This window comes from Pseudorca crassidens, chromosome 12 (genome assembly GCF_039906515.1).
Source record: "Pseudorca crassidens isolate mPseCra1 chromosome 12, mPseCra1.hap1, whole genome shotgun sequence".
NCBI classification, from domain to species: Eukaryota; Metazoa; Chordata; class Mammalia; order Artiodactyla; family Delphinidae; genus Pseudorca; species Pseudorca crassidens.
In genome coordinates, this window is record NC_090307.1 from 54,333,607 (window position 1) to 54,352,098 (window position 18,492).

The 18,492-nt window shown below is 43.0% G+C and overlaps 1 long non-coding RNA gene across 8 annotated transcripts in view; it reads left to right on the forward strand.

Annotated features, from left to right (window-relative positions):
• Nucleotides 1–18,492, forward strand: part of LOC137203431 (uncharacterized) — a 73,551-nt gene that overhangs the window by 12,191 nt on the left and 42,868 nt on the right. The gene's annotated exons all lie outside the window — the stretch shown is intronic.

The following is an 18,492-nucleotide window of genomic DNA, read 5'->3' on the forward strand; positions in this document are numbered from 1 at the left end:
CGCGTACTGCAAAAAAAAAAAAAAAAAAAAAAAAGAATGAGAAATCTGGATTCAGATTCCTGCCTTGCCACCCACCAGCTATGTGACTTTCAGTAAGTCTGTGCCTGTTTCCTCATCTGTAAAAGTACACAAAACTTTGAGGATTAAATAAGATAACATGTAAATAACTTAGAATGGTGCACATAATAAGTTCTCAATAAGTTTATGATAATTATTACTCTGATCTCAGTAGTCACTCAAATACCACTTCATTTAACTGTTTACTTGCCACTCACCCTGCAGTGCACAGCAGAAGGCACTCATGAAAAAATGAATAAAGGGTTTATCTGCTTCCAAGCAGATGGTTAGCCATTCACCAAAAAGAATCCATTTCTTCTTTTTCTTTGGGCAGGCAGCTATACTACATTCCTTGCACCCTTGCAAGTAGGCATACAATGCAATGAAGTTCTAACCAATGGTTTGTGAGAAGCTTTACACGTCACTTTCGAGCTAGAGTTTCTAAAAGGCAGGTTTTTTAAGTGCCCTCCTCAGTGTCTTGATGTAGAAGATGACAAGGCCATAGGAGATGACACAGCCACAAAATGGATGGAGCCTGGTTCCTGAATTGCCATGTGGAGGAGAGCTGCCAAACAATATCTCCTTCACACTGAGTTCTGGGAAAAAAAGAAACTCCTGTAGTCTTTGAGCCATTATACATTTTTTGAGGGGCTGTTTATTATAGCAGCTAGTGTTATCCAAATTAATATACTCTTCTCATAACTCTAACCATGATGGAGTACATGGAAAGGGTGGATATTTGCAGTCAAATATGTTGTCTATTTGGATTCAGATTTTCAGGAGGGAGAGGGTGGGGCAGAAACTAGAAAAATGGGATCCTTTTATATCTTGTTTTTTCATAAAGCCAGACCCCTCCCAGATCCTTCTGGTCTTCCCCATGGTGTTTCACCCTGGGCAGTGTTTCCTCCCACCTCTCTATCATTTTCTTCTTTATGAGAGCTTCCAGGCAGCAGTCTCCTCAGCTCAACCATGAATGGCATCTGCTAGCAGTGCTGGCCCCTTTTTATATCTGGGTCATGCTGTGTGTGTGTCTGCATTAGTGGGATAAAGAGCTCTTCCTGACCCTTTGGTTCCTTTCCCAAACGATCCACTGGCAATTTGTAAAGTGAAAGGTTGGTCTTCCAACAGCCCATAAATAATGGGCTAATCAAAGGAATATCATCATACACAAGGCACTTAACCGGTTTCATTGAAAACAAGGTTTATTGTTATTTTGGGAAAATATTTTAAAATTCCAGATTAACTGCGTATCTACTTCTTGAAACAAAATACCTTACTTTCAATGAGCACTTTCTAGAATGAAAGGCCCACCCCTTCACTAAATGGCAAAACCAGGTAGTAGTTTCCATAGTATTTGATCACCAACCTCCAATCTAAATTATGAATTTGACAGAGACACTTCTTAGGATACAAAAAAACACCCATTGGGCAAATCTGTGTATGCCCCTAGAACGGCCTATGCAGAGTGGGCTCAAGTGGGCTCATCCTGAGGGTGCTACTCCGATTCTGGGCAGCCCAGGAAGGCCTGGCTTGGGTCAATTTCAGCGTGGCTCTGCTCCAGGCTCTGTCTGGAGGCCTCCCTAATGGGAGATGTGGGTGCTGTCCAGTTCTCTGCCTTCTTCAGGGCACTGCCAACCTGCAACCTTGGCTTGAAAGGTGTAATAACACAACTAAAAACAAATTGTAGGCACATTTTTACCTGGAGTTGCCCACAGCCCTGGGTTGACCGTTCTTATACAATAAGCAAGCCTGAATCGTAGAGAAAAATAAGCACTTCAGAAACATTTGGAAGTTACTCTCTTTCTCTCTCGCCTTTAAACTCCTCAAACCTGAAACGAAACGAAGGCAATACTTCTTAAGTTGCCATAGGTAGATTCAAGCTACATTGATAATTTTTGCTATCAGGACTTCATTTTACATTTTAAAACAATATTCCAACTCTGAAAAAAATTACTCTTTTGGCAGGTTTTCAGGAAATAAATGCTTAACCATGTTAGATTTTAGAAAAAAGGAAAGAAAATTAGTCACTCAATACTTTGAAGCATCCAGTAACTTCTAAGTCCCTGGAAAAATCAACACAAGGCAGACCTCTTGCAGATTTCTTAACTTTTCTATTCTCCTAGAAATACCAATCTCTCAGCTGGCTGGAACACAATTTGTGAGCCAGGATTGGCCCAAACCAAATTGCGGTTTTTCATTTTTCTACAGCAATGGCATTCAAACTGGTAATAACAGCCACAGTGTAAAGTGTACCCTCCAAAACTGGGCAGAGTGGGAGCTGGCACACGGATGTTTTTCTGACCTGCTCTGTAGAGGGTGTCATGGTCTGGCCAGTCGCTAGAGTAGTAGTGACCACCCACTGGGCAAAGAACTTATAGGAGAAACTATGTATTCTCCATCCTAGCACTGCTCTCTGGTTTGGCAGAGTGGGGTGCCTAGGAGAAGCACAGACTTAAGCACCAAAGAGCCTCACTCATATCACATCCCTGCCCTGAACCTACCACAGTGGGAAACTTAACCAGCCACCTGCTATCCATTTACCAGCACAGTGGAAAGAAAGATCATGGGATCTTGGTGCTGGCTAGAGATGGACTGCTGCCATGTTGTACCCCCTCTCAGGGTGGCCTTATAAAGGCTCACTTTATAAAGAAGGAGAAGTACCCTGAGATACAGATTGATAGGAATTCTTGGACAAGAGTGAATGGCTTGACTGCTTGGTCGGGGCCCAGAAGGAACAAAATTGGAAGGTCCATGGTGAGGAAATCTGGGGAAGAGGCATGAGGATGTATCTATGGTTGTGGGCACAGAGTATGTGTATCTTTGTATCCTACATTAATGCCCACCAGAGAACCCCCACTGCAGAGGGAGCTCTCAACCACAAGGTAGACAAGATGTCTCATCTTGTGGATGTGGACAGCTAGTGATGAGCCTTGGGGAGACCAGACCACCCACTTGGTAGCAGAATGATGTCAATTTCAATTTGTCCTTTCCGGAATTGATATACCCACCCTACCCACATGTCTCTATTAATATCACCACCCAAGGGCTCACAGAATTCCTGATCTATTAAAAATGGCATCCTGCACAGCATTGTGGCAAAGGGCACATGAACACGAGATCTACTGGTCTCCCCAGAGATCTGATCAACCAGAAGTAGCTAGTCTAATGGGAGAGTGCAAAGACTGTTGAAGGCTCAGCTAGGGTTCTAGCCTTGGAGCAATAACCTGCAGAGTTAGGGTGCTGTCCTCCAGGGTGCAGTATATCCACTAAGTCAGTGGCTATAGTGCTATGCTCCCAATAACTAGAATTCACAGGTACAGGAACCAAGGGATAGAAATGGGTGTGGATCCTCTCAGGATCACTGCTTATCAAGCTTGCAACTTTAGACTCTGCCATTTTAAAGGTTCTGGTTTCCACAAGGGGAACACCAGGCAGCAGTTGAACTTGACACTGTGACTATGTCAGGTCATTTTAGGCTCCTCATGTCAGTGGAAGAACTGGCAAAGAAAAGAATTATCCCCTTGGTGGGCAAAATTGACCCTAATTACCATGAGGCATAGGATTGCTCCTACATAATGGAAGCATGGAGGAGTTGACTGGAGCCCAGAGGACTCACTTGGGTGTCTCTCGGTGCTTCCATGCCAGCAATAACAGTAAGTGGGCAACTTCAACAGCTATGGCTTGATGAGGCCAAGGCAGCTGAGGACTCAGGGCTGAGGTTCTGGGTCAGCCCATCAGGCAGGAAGCCTCAGCTGTCTGGAGTACTGGCCAAAGGTGAGTGAAATCTAGAATGGCTGGTGGAGGAGGTAAATGAAGGCTTTATCTTGGGATCTGCTTTCCAGGGAACTCAAGAAAGATCCCTAGCATCTGGCACAGGATCTAGAACATAGTAGAGAGGTCCTAAGAGGTTGACTATATGAATCTTTGATGAATGTATGAATGAATAACTGTGCCTTGTGCTCTGTGGTAAGGATGCTCAAGTTAATTCACATTTGAGAAGTGCTTAGGGATCTCAGGGAAGGTCTGTATGTTAACACGTGACACCCCCAGCCCCTGTTCAGCAGGGTTCACTCACCGTTCCTCCCGCTGAACCAGGGTCTCATGTTGAAGGCTCACACACAGCTTTGGAAGTGCACCAAAGCCCCTCTGTGCTTGCCTCCCCAAGCCACTGTGTCGCCAGCAGGAACTCATTATTCCTCAGAGTCAGAGCGACAGAGAGAAACACGATCCTTAAGGCTTGACCATTTTCTTTCCCCCAAATAAAAAAGCCAAGTCACACATGGCTATAATTTGGATGCTGTGTCACTTTCACACTTTATTGCTCCACACATAAGCCAGTTGAATGTTTTTGAAAGTGACTGAATGAATTTAGTTTTAAAATTATCCCATGTACCTTACCCCAATAAATTACCAAAATAAGTGGCAAGTGTGATATAATTACAGCGTTGACAGTGGTCTAAGGCTCAGCTCTATGAAAAATTGCTTCCCCTCCACCCCTTCATCTCTCTCTCCTGGGATTGGTTGGTGGGAGATGAATTCTCCAACAAATGAGCTATCTTCTTGAGATGTAATCGTAGGCCTGGAAGGACTTGGAGGTGTTTTTGCCTAGTGCCCAATGCCAAAAGCAGAGGCTCTGCAGATAGGGTCAGAAATCTATCAGTCTTTCACTCTATTCCCATCTTTTTTGCTTTCTCTTAGTTCTGACATTTTACAGCCTGGCTCACTGATTCTCAGCTCTTACATTTCTAGTCCATTCTCGTATGCTAGAATTTTGGTGGCATTTGTGAAGAGATTGAAATACTCAGAACAACAGTAAACAAGTAAGCAATAAATTACCATGCAGCCACTGTTCGGGTTTAACACTTTCTCAAGGTGTTATGAAAGCATCCACAGTCATTGCCTCATTCACCTGGCAGCTTTTCAGGCCGTGTTGTTGTTTCAGAAGACCTTTTTACTGCCCTGGCCTTTTACTCACATGGTTAAATTAGCATAACATTTGCCTTTGGTACTAGCCTGATAAAAATTTATGCTTTACCGCCTTACAGTAAGTTCCACATAGCTCTATATTGCTTTTCACAGCCTTGTCACCTCTGTGTTTCATTTTTTGAACAACTCTGTAACAGTAAGTATTGTAGTTGTGCCCAAAATGAAATTTATATGTTGATCAATATTTGGCCACATGTTAGCAATGGATTTGTGAGATGCCACTGTACTATATGTGACCTACCAATTAAGAATCCTGGGTCTAGCTAGTAGTGAAGAAAACAGTATAAGCGTTATGAGTTATGAGATTAAAGCCTTGAATGTTAAGACCTGAAACCATAAAACCCCTGGAAGAAAACAGAGGCGGTAGGCTCTTTGACATAGGCCTTGGCAATGATTTTTGGTAATCTGACACCAAAAGCAACAAGCAAAAATAAACAAGTCGAACTATATAAAACTAAAAACTTCTGCCCAGCAGAAATGAAAAGGCAACAAAATGAAAAGGCAACCTACTGAATGGGAGAAAATGATTGCAAATCATAGATCTGATAAAGGGCTAATATCCCAAATATACAAAGAACTCATATAACTCAATAGCCAAAAAAAATCTGATTAAAAAATAGGCAGAGGATCTGAATAAACATTTTTCCAAAGAAAACATGAATGGCCAGCAAGTACATGAAAAGATGTTCAACATCACTAATCGCCAGGAAAATGCACATCAAAACCACAATGAGATATCACTTCACAGCTGTCAGAATGACTTATCAAAAAGATAAGAAATAACAAATGTTGATGAGAATGTGAAGAAAAGGGAACCCTTGTGCATTGTCTGTGTAAATGTTAATGGGTGCAACCACTATGGAGAACAATATGGAGGTGGCTTAAATTAAAAATAGAACTATCATATGATCTAGCAATTCCATTTCTGGATATTTTTCTGAGGAAAACAAAACCCTAATTTGAAAAGCTGTATGCAGCACCCGTGTTTATTGCAGCATTATTCACAATAGCCAAGATATGGAAACAGCCTAAGTGTTCATTGATGGATGAATGGATAAAGAAATTTTGGTATATATACACAGTGGAATATTATTCAGCCTTAAAAAAGAATGAAATCTTGCCATTTGTGACAACATGGATGGACTTTGAGGGCATTAATGCTAAGTGAAATAAGTCAGACAGCGAAAGACAAATACTATATGATCTCTCTTTTATGTGGAATCTTGAAGAAAAACAACAAAAACCAAAAAACTGAGCTCATAGATACAGAGAACATGTTGGTGATTGCAAGGGGTAGGGGGTGGGGATGGGAGAAACGGGTGAACTTTTTTTAATAGATTGAATAAATTGTACTCAAAAAGTCAAAAAGAATATTATATTTTCTAAGCTAACATAACCACTAACATAATGTCAAAATAATGTCTAAATAGCAAAACAAAAAGTAGAGAAGGGGGCAAAACAATATTTGATCCAAAAGAAGACAGGAAAGGGGAGAAAGGGAACATGAGAAAGTGAGACACAAAACCCGTGATGCTTGATTTAAATCCAAATACACGACAATCACATTACTTGTAAGTGGACTAAATGTTTCAGTTAAATAACAAAGATTAACCACTATACACCTTTTAGAATAGCCAAAGTCCAGAACACTGAAAACACCAAATGCTGACAAGGATGTGGAGCAACAGGATCATACATTGCTGGTGAGAATGCAAAATGGTACAGCTACTTTGGAAAACAGTCTCTTACGAAGCTAAACATACTCTTACCATATGATACAGCAATCATGCTCCTTGGTATTTACCCAAAGGAACTGAAAACTTATGTCCACTCAAAACCCTACACACAGATGTTTATAGCAGCTTTGTTCATAATTGCTAAAACTTGGAAGCAACCAAGATGTCCTTTAGTAGGTGAATGGGTAAACTGTGGTATAGCCAGGCAATGGAATATTATTCAGCACTAAAAAGAAATGAGCTATTAAGCCATGAAAAGACATAGAAGAAGCTTAAATGCATATTACTCTTTATTAGTAATATGATAAATAGTAATTGAAAGAAGCCAATAAGCAAAGGTTACATACTGTATGATCCCAACTATATGACATTCTGGAAAAGACAAAACTATGGGGACACTAAAAATGAATGAAACTTCGGCAACTTAATGGCTCAAACGCTGTAAAGCTGGATGTTAATGAAGATAATTGATAAGCTGCCAGTGATTTTTGACCAGTAGAGGAGCAGATGATTTCTGTCTGGCTGAAGAGATAACTCCAAAGGTTATGGCCCTATTGTCCTGTTAGTGTAGCTTTGTATCTAATTTAGCAACTAAAATAAAATTTATTTTTATTTTTTCACTTTGTAATTCTTTTTTTAATTTTTATTTTATATTGGAGTATAGTTGATTTACAATGTTGTGTTAGTTTCAGGTGCACAGCAAAGTGATTCAGTTATACATATACATATATCTATTCTTTTTCAGATTCTTTTCCTATGTAAGTTATTACAGAGTATTGAGTAGAGTTCCCTGGGCTATACAGTAGGTCCTTATTGATCATCTGTTTTATATATAGTAGTGTGTGTATGTTAATCCCAACCTCCTAATTTATCCCTCCCCCCACCTTTCACCTTTGGTAACCATAAATTTGTTTTCTAAGTCTGTGAGTCTGTTTCTGTTTTGTAAATAAGTTTATTTGTATCATTTTTTAGATTCCACATATAAGTGATATCACATGATATTTGTCTTTCTGTCTGACTCGCTTCACTTAGTATAACCTCTGTGTCCATCCATGTTGCTGCAAATGACATTATTTCATTCTTTTTTATGGCTGAGTAATGTTCCATTGTATATATATACCACATCTTCTTTATCTATTCCTCTGTCGATGGACATTTAGGTTGCTTCCATGTCTTACCTGTTGTAAATAGTGCTGCAGTGAACATTGAGGTGCATGTATCTTTTAGAATTATGGTTTTCTCTGGATATATGCCCAGGAGTTGTTATTGCCCTGTTAGTATAGCTTTGTATCTAATTTAGCAACTTTAAAAAAAAAATACACTTTATTTTTTATTTATTTATTTTATTGGGTTGGCCAAAAAGTTCCCTTGGTTTTTATTTATTTATTTTTTACATCTTTATTGTAGTATAATTGCTTTACAATGGTGTGTTAGTTTCTGCTTTATAACAAAGTGAATCAGTTATAGATATACATATGTTCCCATATCTCTTCCCTCTTGCGTCTCCCTCCCTCCCACCCTCCCTATCCCACCCCTCTAGGTGGTCACAAAGCACCAAGCTATCTCCCTATGCTATGCGGCTGCTTCCCACTAGCTATCTGTTTTACGTTTGGTAGTGTATATATGTCCATGCCACTCTCTCACTTTGTCACAGCTTACCCTTCCCCCTCCCCATATCCTCAAGTCCATTCTCTAGTAGGTTTGTGTCTTTATTCCCGCCTTACCCCTAGGTTCTTCATGACATTTTTTTCCCTTAGATTCCATATATATGTGTTAGCATACGGTATTTGTCTTTCTCTTTCTGACTTACTACAAAAAAATTGAGTAGATAGTACAGAGGATTCCCTTATACCCTGCACCCAGTTTCCTTTATCTTAACATCTTACATTAGTATGGTACATGTGTTATAATCAGTGAACCAATATTCGTTCATTATTATTAACCAAAGTCGATACTTTACTCAGATGCCCTTAATTTTGACCTAATGTCCTTTTTCTGTCTCAGGATCCCATTCAAGATACGACATAACATGGAATTGTCAGGTCTCCATAGGCTCTCCTTGGCTTTGACTGTTTTTTGTTCCTTGTTTGTTTTTGATGGCCTTGACAGTTTTTAGGAGTACCAGTCAGATATTTTGTAGGATATCCTTCCATAGGAATGTGTCCGTTGTTTTCTGCATGAATAGACTGACTTTATGGGCTTTTGGGAGACAGACCAAAGGATAAAGTGCCATTTTCATTACATCATATCAAGAGTACAGGCCATCCACATGAATTATGACTGTTAATGTTGGCTTTGGTCACTTGGCTAAGGTAGCACTTGTCAGGTTTTTCCATTCTCTCCCCTCCCTCCTAGCAACCACTGATCTTTTTACTGTCTCTATAATTTTGCCTTTTCCAGTTGCTATCATTATTGGTGACCTCTTACAAGAGAGGTTGTCGAAAGTGCTACCCTGCTTTTAAAGCTCCTTAAGATGATTCTGTGTGCCCTTCAGACTCTTATCAGGTCACATTAAGGATATTGGTATTGTAGACACAGTGGTGGGAGAGTGGGATGGAAACAGTGCTGAGTTTGAGGACCCCTCTGCTACTCAGTGCCCAGTCCATTAACACCTTCAGCCTCAGCTTCCTCATTTTGTAAAGTAGGAAATGTCATAGCAGCGCAATGATACTATAAGTGATAAAGTATCCTAATCCACTGAGATGTTTGTCTGAAATAAAATTATATGTGTGAAACACTTCCTAAGCACTACAGAAAGATAAATTATTACCATCTAGTATAGGGGTTGGCAAAATTTTTCTGTAAAGGAACAGATAGGACATGTCAGCGTTGTAGGCTATCTGGTCTCTATCGCAACTGTTCAACTTTGCCGTTGCAGTTCAAGAGCAGCCATGGACAGCGCTTAAACAATGAGCACAGCTGTGTTCCAATAAAACTTTATTTATAAAAACACACAGGGGGCTGTATTTGGCCCACAGACTATCGCACGCTGACTCCTTGTTTAGAATATGCGTGGAAAGACACAAACCACTCTGCCCCCTTCCTCCTGAAATCTCTTCCAAATATCGTGCTGGCGAGGACATTCAGTAATTTATTGGGAGTCTTGACGCACAGACTACAAAGACCTTAGGTGGATTGAGTCCATACACATATGATATAAATGAATAAATGATGGAATAAATTAATAAGAGGGGGAGAAGAGACAGATCTCAAGGCTTGGTCCTGAGGCCAGATGCACAACTGTGGTACTGCTGATTTTGAGGAGCTCCAGGGAGTGGTGGGTGTATCCTTGAACATTTTATCCTGGGTGTCCTATAGGAGGAGGTTCTGAAGACTAGAACGTCAGCAAGGATATACAGTGCTTGGCCATCGCATAAGATGCCTGGGGAGAGAATGGTGCCAATTTGCAGAAAATGGGAAAAAGAGGGTGTTCGGGTGAGTGGTAAAGGGGTTTGAGTAAGGACGTCAGGGTGCCCCCAATTTCCTGTATTCCCCAAAATTCCCACAAAAGAGAAGAGCTGAAAGGGCTCCTGCTCTGAAGACAGGCTAACAATTGCCATCCATAGAGGAACTCTCTTTTTAATTTCGCAAAGTTTTCGAAATAGGTCGTGTCAGCTTGCAAGCCCCCGAGCTGGGTGCTAAGCATGCAGTCTTCGTTATCTCACCCTGGGAGGGCTGGCTTCTGCCTTGTCTCGGAGGACAGATTTTATCTTTTTTTTTTTTTCTGGAACTGCCTCCTAAATGCCTTGTGACAGCCAAGTTCCCAAGGCCAAGGGCCTCACTCTCCTTCATTCCACCTGTGCAGTTGCAACTGGGAGGAGATGTGTGGGAACTGGCTGAACTTTCTGATCAATTTTTCCCTACATCTAAAACTGCTCTAAGAAAGTAACGTCTATAAAGATAAGGAAAAAATGGTCCACTTATAAATGTCATCCCCCCTTATAAATGTCATCCCCCCTTATAAATGTCATCCCCCCTTTTACCTCCTATCCACAGATTCCTCCCCACAATTACTAAGAGTCCACCTTTGGAGACACATTTCTTTGGGTGAAGTATCACCTTCCCAGCCTTTCTACCGAGGTTTGTCTCCCTCCCTATCCCTTCCTCTGTCTCTTGTATTAGTGGCATTGGGTTTTTATTATTGAGATTTGGTTATTCTGGTGCAGACCCTGTAGGGTGAGACTGGATCTTTTCTGAAAGTTGAGATCTGTGTCGTGTGAATAACTAGAGACAGGTGTCTCCAGGGTGGACCCATGGATCTATAGGCAGGAGAGGGGCACTTTGGGGGTCTAGATGCCTAAAAGGTGCTTCTGGACAGGGGGTTTTCAAGGTGATGTCAGGCGGCACCCTGGAGTGAGGAAAGGAGCAGTCCAGGTGAGACCTCTCCTCCCTGGAATCCTCTGTGGCTGGCAAGCTCTGCTTGTCTAGCAACTGGATGCTCTCTGTGACTGTTTATCTTTTATTGTGCTCTAGCCCTGACTGTAAGCCTTCTCCAGAGCTTCTAACCTAGAGGATGAAAGCGAGGGGTTTGGTCAATGCTTGGATGCGAGCGTTGACAGAGCAGTGTCCCCCTCCTGCTGTGATGACAGCAGGGATCCATGAGGCCCCAGGAGAACGTGAAGCTTAGGGACACATCAGGCTGTGTGGTCCAGGATGTTATCCTTCAAGTGCTAATTTTGGGGATTGGTTTATTTTCTTATGAGAAGTGGTATTTTCTTATATAATCTCTAATACTAAGTAGGAGATTATTTCTCAAAAATAGCAACAGGGCTAGACAGGGAAGGATGAGAATCCAGAGTTCATGCGAATGTTCAGACAGATCAGCCCTGCCTACTTTTCAGTGGTGCCCAGTGCCTTCCTGCGGGGGTTTCCGGTTGCTGGGAGCAGACTGTCTCTGGCAGGTCTGCTCCTGGATAGGTTCAACCCCACCCTGTATTTGGGTAACATGCTGGGTTCCTGGCCTCCCCTGCTCTGGCCTCACGAGGTGCCCGTTGTGGTACGGTGCGTGTCAGCGAGCTGAATTAGGGAGGAAAACAGTCCCCACGGGAGGTGGGAAGCAGCAACCCCAAATGCCAGGGCCAGCTGACCAAGCTGCCAGTTCTTACTGCAGACTGTGGAAGAATGCAGTGCATATGATCCTGTTGCCTGCGATGGAAGACGAAAACAGGAAAAGGTAATGCTGGGGCTCTATGATTTCAAAACACTGTGGTCACAGAGTTGAAAAGTGAGCACCAATGATCTTGAGCAGATGAGTTTTTCATGCCTTCAGAAGAGTATGTGCAGTGCCGCTGGCTGCTCCTAAGCTGTCATCATCTTAAACTCAGGTTTCACCTGCCTGGGGGGGCAGGCGGAGGACTTCAGGACTTCAGTGGACTTTAAGGCAGTGCTTTTTCCACCGAAAGAACTCTTTCAAATGGACTCTAGGGTAAAAAAAAAAAAAAAAAAAATGGTAACAGCTTTCTCCTGGCTGACCCTCTTTCTTTTTCTCTTCCATTCTATGCATCTATGTGTCTATGTTTCTGTCTCCTATCTTTCTTCCTCCCTCCCTCCTTCCTTCCATCTATCTATCCATCATTTAATTTTGGGGGGCTTTTTTTTTTCTTTCTGAGAAATGCCAGGCTCTGTGTGAAGGTGCTGGTCATTATTCCTTGTGCCTGTTGATTTAGGCCTCTTGGTATACTTCACCCAGTGAAGTTGTAGGTATAGGGTTGAAATAGGTGAAGTTCTGGTATAAACTGATTATTTCTTTGCAGAGTGTCAATTAAGTGGCATCTTATAGGACTTGAAATCCAGACTATTTTATGAAGTGGACTCCAAACTATACCTTTGGAGTAAAAAGAGCTTATTTTCACACAGTATTGTCCAAATGGAGGCAAGGCAAATAGTTGTTTAGAAATAAGTTGTTATTACCATCAATAACAAGGTAGTGTGTGTCTACAATGTCCATGATCATTGTATATGCTGATTAAGCACGAGAAAAATCATTATTCATTTTACTATCTATGAACATCATGGCGGAAGGTTGGAGCTAGGAAATCTTTTGGCGGAGGCAGGATTATAGATTTTTAAGAGCATGTTAGCAAGTCCACTGGGACTCTTTCTTGCTTTTTGTCTGTTTGAGCAGGATTTCCCACAGCATCAGGCTTCCGTGCTGTTCCTCTTGTGCCCCTTTCCTCCGAGGTCTCAGTAAGCGGGACCTGGAGCTGCCTCATGCAGCTGAGTTCAGCCAGCGTCTCCCATATCCTGTCTGACCTTCAGCTTTCCTTTAGTTGGCCTTTTAGAGTTTGGTTGAAGTTCCAGGAGAGATGCTTCCAGTGGGATTTGTGTGGAGCAGAAAGTCATATGTAGCCATCCGGATAGTGATCTGGAGCTACATTTGCTGTGCAGATACCCTCCTTCCATCCACTGTGGCCCCTTCACAGGATCCCTGGGCTCCCCAGAGCACAGTTTACAGACTGCTGTATGAAACAAAGTATTGGTGATGTGGTACAGGTGGTGGGTCTTGGGGGAATTAAGGAAAGAGCGAGCTCACTGGGGGCTTCAGACTTTTGAGGAAGTGCCTTGAAAGAGAGGGTGTCCTCGAAAGGGGAGTCATGTTTGGACCCATGAAGAGGAGGGGGGCACACACTAAGTGGCAGGTAGAGGCCAGGGATTTGATGAGCAAAGGCCCAGGAAGTGGACGTGGGGTACAGGTAGGAGGGGTGTCAGTCAGGGTCCAATAAGAAAAAGATGGCACCCTCAGACTGGAACCACCTGGAAGCCAACAGCCAATGGAGCCCATAAAGATCTACCTTCCAAAACCCAGAGAATGGTGGAGAAGGGATCTGGAGGGACAAATAGAAAATAACCACATAGAGAGCTGCTGGGTTAGAGCTGAAGGACTTGTATCAGTTAGCTCTTATTCCAGTAATGCTGTATAATAAACAGCCCCCAAATCTCAATGGAATATATATCGCATTAGGTGTTTATTCTCACAGGTCTGTGGGGTGGCCCAGTGGCTTTGCTGCAGGCTCTGAAAGTTGGGCTGGCTCTGCTTCTTGCTGCAGGTCTGTCTTGGCTGGGGCAGCTTTGCGCCATGTGTGTTCATTCTAGAGCCCCGGCCACAGGGGCAGCAGCTACCTAGAGGAAGCCCTCCTCAAGGCAATGGCAGATGTACAAGAGGGCAAGCACAGTCACCCTAGGATTTCTCAAGCCTTTGGTCACATCACATCCACCAATATTGGCCGAAGCAAGTCACCTGGCTGAGCCCAAGTCAAAGGGGCAGGAAGGTACCCTCCTCCCAGAGAGGGGAATTACAAATGGGTGGATGCAGGGAGGTATGGAGAATTGGAGCCAGTAATTCAATCCACCAGAGTCTCCACAGGAAGGCAAGTTAGAAAATACAGTTGACCCTTCAACAAAGGGTCAGGTTAGGGGCACTGACCCTTTACACATAACTTGTGGTCCTCCCTCCATATATGCCATTTGGTTCCTCCATATCTGTGGTCTGCATCTGCGGATTCAACCAACTGTGGATCGTGTAGTACTGTAGTATGTATTTATTGAAAAAATCCACGTATAAGTGGACCCATGCAGTTCAAACCTGCGTTGTTCAAGGGTCACCTGTATGTTGTACAGGAGGGGAATTGGTGTGGGTGGGTTTGGAAGGTGCAACTACTATTTATACTGCTTCCCACCCATAGCCATACTCCTTTCCTTTTATCATAATAGAATTTTTAGCTTGGCATGTGACTGTATTTCACGGCTAAAGCCGATATTTCCCAGACTCCTCAAATGAGGCTATTTGACTAAGTTCTGGCTAAAGAGATGTGAGTGGAAATGATGTCTGCAATTTCTGCCTTAAAGGGATGCAATTCTCTCTCCCCCTCTCCCTCGAGCGTGCTTCCTGGAATGTGGGTGCGGTGCTGAGCCCTCTTGGACCCTGCGAGTGCGGGCAACGGCTTCAGGATGGCAGAAGAGGAATATAGTAGGAGGGTGGCTCCCTGGGCTGCTTATGTTCGTATAGTTAGATAGAGGAGAAGAAGCCTCCATCTTATTTAGGCTGGCATTATTTTGGGTCTTCACTTCAGCAGCCAAATCTGTAATTAATACAAACTGATAGGAACCTCTACTCTTATACCTAATTGAAGGGATAACACAGAGAGAGATACCAGTTAATTTTTTTCAGAACTTACTGGACTAAGAGAGAAGAGATGATCACAATTTAAATTTTTCTCCATGTCACTCCTGTCTAGTATTTTGAAAGGCACGATCAGTGAGCTAATTGTCAATGCAAATTCACCCTAATGATAACAGGACAAGCAATACCAGTTCTGAACCAGTTCTGGACCAATGCTGGCTCTGTCCATGAGCAGAGGGCCTGGTGGGAAAGAGAGGTGCGGGGAGAGAGCTATTTGTCGCTTGTTTGAATATGCCTCACGAGCAGGAAGTAGAGAGGAGGATTCAAACCTGGGTCTATTTGGCTCCCAAGCCTGTCTCCTTTCATTTGACACTAATTATATCAGAGAACCCTGTGAGACGTCCAGTTACTCTAGAATCTACGGTGGTTTCTCCAAACTGGACCTCTTTGGACATCCATGGCATGGGCGCCAAGTGGACTTTTGCCTCTTTGCTCATTGATAACAAAGAGATTGGTCTAGTACTTTTATGTAAAGAGCACGAATCACGATTCCTCCATTATCTCCCTGCTTCTGTTAGAGAGACCTGGTGCCTTGACTGATTTCTTGTGGCAAAGAACAAAATACAACCCAGAAAGCCCAGACTCTCAGGAAGGTTACTGTTGGATCATAGGAGACAGCGTGGCGGGGTGGAAGCTAGGTAGCCATGGGTTCAAATCCCAGTTCTTGGAAAATTATTTAACCTGTCTGATCTTCAATTTCCTCGTATGGTAATTGGAGATAGTAGGTGTTATTATAGCTACTCTAGAGCTGGCACTTTGTGCTGGTTTATGTCAAACCTGGCCTAGCTCCTCTGCTCTCAGGCACAGCAACTGCTTTTAAGAATCTCATAATTCCCTGAAGCTTGCAGGCATTATTTAGTGGATCACGGCAATGAGTGATGATTAAAGAATACACCAAACTCTGGCACCAACAGTTGGAAGACTGGCCAAAGGACAATTCTCCATCTCTGGCCAAGAGGACTAACCCTTTTGTTAAAGCCCATTTAATGACCTGCCTGGTTGAGTTGTTGGTGGGAGTCTCCTTGCTGGCAGCTGACTCCCAAGCAAGTTGTACGGGTGGTCCCTGTTTTACCTAATAAGTCCTTGGAGGAAAGCTGGAGGCTGGGATACAACCCTGCCTATGGCAGGCAGGGCTGGACTGAGTTCATTCATAGACTCATTCATTGAAAAGTTTGAAAACCAGGGGCTCTGCTTCTGGAGAATTAAAGTTGGTTTTCTTAAGCCTGCTTTTCTTTGGACTTCTGCCCACCTGGTGTAACCTGGGCATGCTATGTACTTATTTGAACAAGTGTATCTAGGAGGAGAGGAAAAAGCATGAACGGGTGGAGTGGAATCTCTTTAACATCTGCTCTGTGATTTATAAAATAAGTGTGATGCCATGCCATTACGGGATGCTTTCCAGGAAAATGGAGCTATGGTACAGAGAAATACCTTCTAAAAAATGGCAAAAGTTCACCTATACTTCTAAAACTGTTGAGTATAACAGAAAAGAGATATTTCATTACACAGCCATTTAGAAAAGGTTTCTAAAGCTTTTCCCTGACTCAGGGCCATATTTTGATAAATAGAATGAATCTGCTTTGCCAGTTGATTCTTTTCACTCAATATTCCATTCATAATATGTATATTACATATATAGCCAATATAGTGGATTTACAGTAACCAGTTGTTATCAACGTGAATTGCTTCATTTCTCCTGCTTGGCTTCTCCCATTCATCAGTTCTCTTAAGATTTCATTGCTGACTGGCCATATTCACCTTTCTCTTCTTTCTTTTTTTTTATAAATTTATTTATTTATTTATTTAGGCTGCATTGGGTCTTCGTCGCTGCATGCGGGTTTTTTCTCTGGTTGCGGTGAGCAGGGGCTACTCTTCATTGAGGTGCACGGGCTTCTCATCGTGGTGGCTTCTCTTGTTGCAGAGCACGGGCTCTAGACGCGTGGGCTTCAGTAGTTGTGGCACGTGAGCTCAGTAGTTGTGGCTCGTGGGCTCTAGAGCACAGTCTCAGTAGTTGTGGCACACGGGCTTAGCTGCTCCACAGCATGTGGGGTCTTCCCGGACCAGGGCTCAAACCCGTGTACCCTACATTGGCAGGCGGATTCCCAACCGCTGCGCCACCAGGGAAGCCCACCTTTCTCTTTTTAATTCAGTAATATTTAGGCCTCTCAGCTAATCTGTAGATCATCTAACACAGTGTGTGGGTTTTCCTCCATGTTATCCGGAGCACTTGTGTGTAGCGTTTGGCATGGAAGAATCAGCTCTTCCTTCAGGGTGCATTTGTTTTGAAAGGATTTGGGCTAGAAGTGATGCTTGAGCTGTATCTTAAAGGAGGTACTTTCCAGGTAACAAAGGTAGGGAAGGGAAGTTCAGGTAAAGTATGGGGGTAAGAAAGAGCATGGAGGAAATTGCAGGTGGCTTGCAAGGCTGTTCTGGCACATGGCAAGGGAGGGCAGGGTTGCAGCTGGAGGGGAGGCTGGAGGTGCAGCTGAGGACCTGAGGCCCTTATCTCCCCTGCATGTATGTCCTGCAGGCAACTCAGAAGATTTTAAACTGGGGGTAAGGGTTAGAATGGACTTAGACTTAGGGACATAAGAAGGAGGAACCTGATCAGATTTGCATGACAGTGATGTGGGCAACGGGCAAGTCTTCAAATTAGCCTCAGTGTCCTCATTCCTAAAGTAGAGAGAAAGGTTTTGCACCAAGGTTGGAAGAGGTAATGTATGTGAAAGTGCTAAATATATTTAAACTTTTATTATTATTGGACTTCTTTGAGCCATGAATGAGTTAACATACTTCATTTTTCAAGAGATCAGTTTTGTCATCTGAGGCAATATACACATGCTTAATATTGTTACCTGATTTATATAGGGATATATGATTGATTGTTTGATTGGCTGCGTTGGGTCTTCATTGCTGTGTGCAGGCTTTCTCTAGTTTCAGTGAGCGGGGGCTACTCTTCGTTGTGGTGCACGGGCTTCTCATTGCAGTGGCTTCTCTTGTTTCGGGGCACAGGCTGTAGGTGCGAGGGCTTCGGTAGTTGTGGCTCATGGGCTCTAGAACGCAGGCTCAATAGTTGTGGCGCACGGGCTTAGTTGCTCTGCAGCATGTGGGATCTTCCCAGACCAGGGCTCGAACCCATGTCCCCTGCATTGGCAGGCAGATTCTTAACCACTGCACCACCAGGGAAGTCCCAGGGATATATGACTTATGTAGCTTTCTATTTCCTTAAACATCTGATTTTTAAAATGGGAGCAGGTCTTACTATTTGTTGTCTGCTTTAAACTCTAACTGCTAAAATTGGAAGGATATGGGAAGACCTGGTGAACGCTGCTCATGAAGAGGAAAAGAAAGGGTTTTTTTCTTTCTGGTTGTGCACTCATTCTTTCAAGAGTCATTTAAAAAGAAAAAGTTTCCATCTTCTCATAGCAACTCAAGTGCTTGAGGACCTCATGACATTTTACCAAAACTCTCCTCCCAGAAGGGCATCAGTGGTGAGTAGGTGAACAGAAACATGGTGTATAAATAGCTAAATAT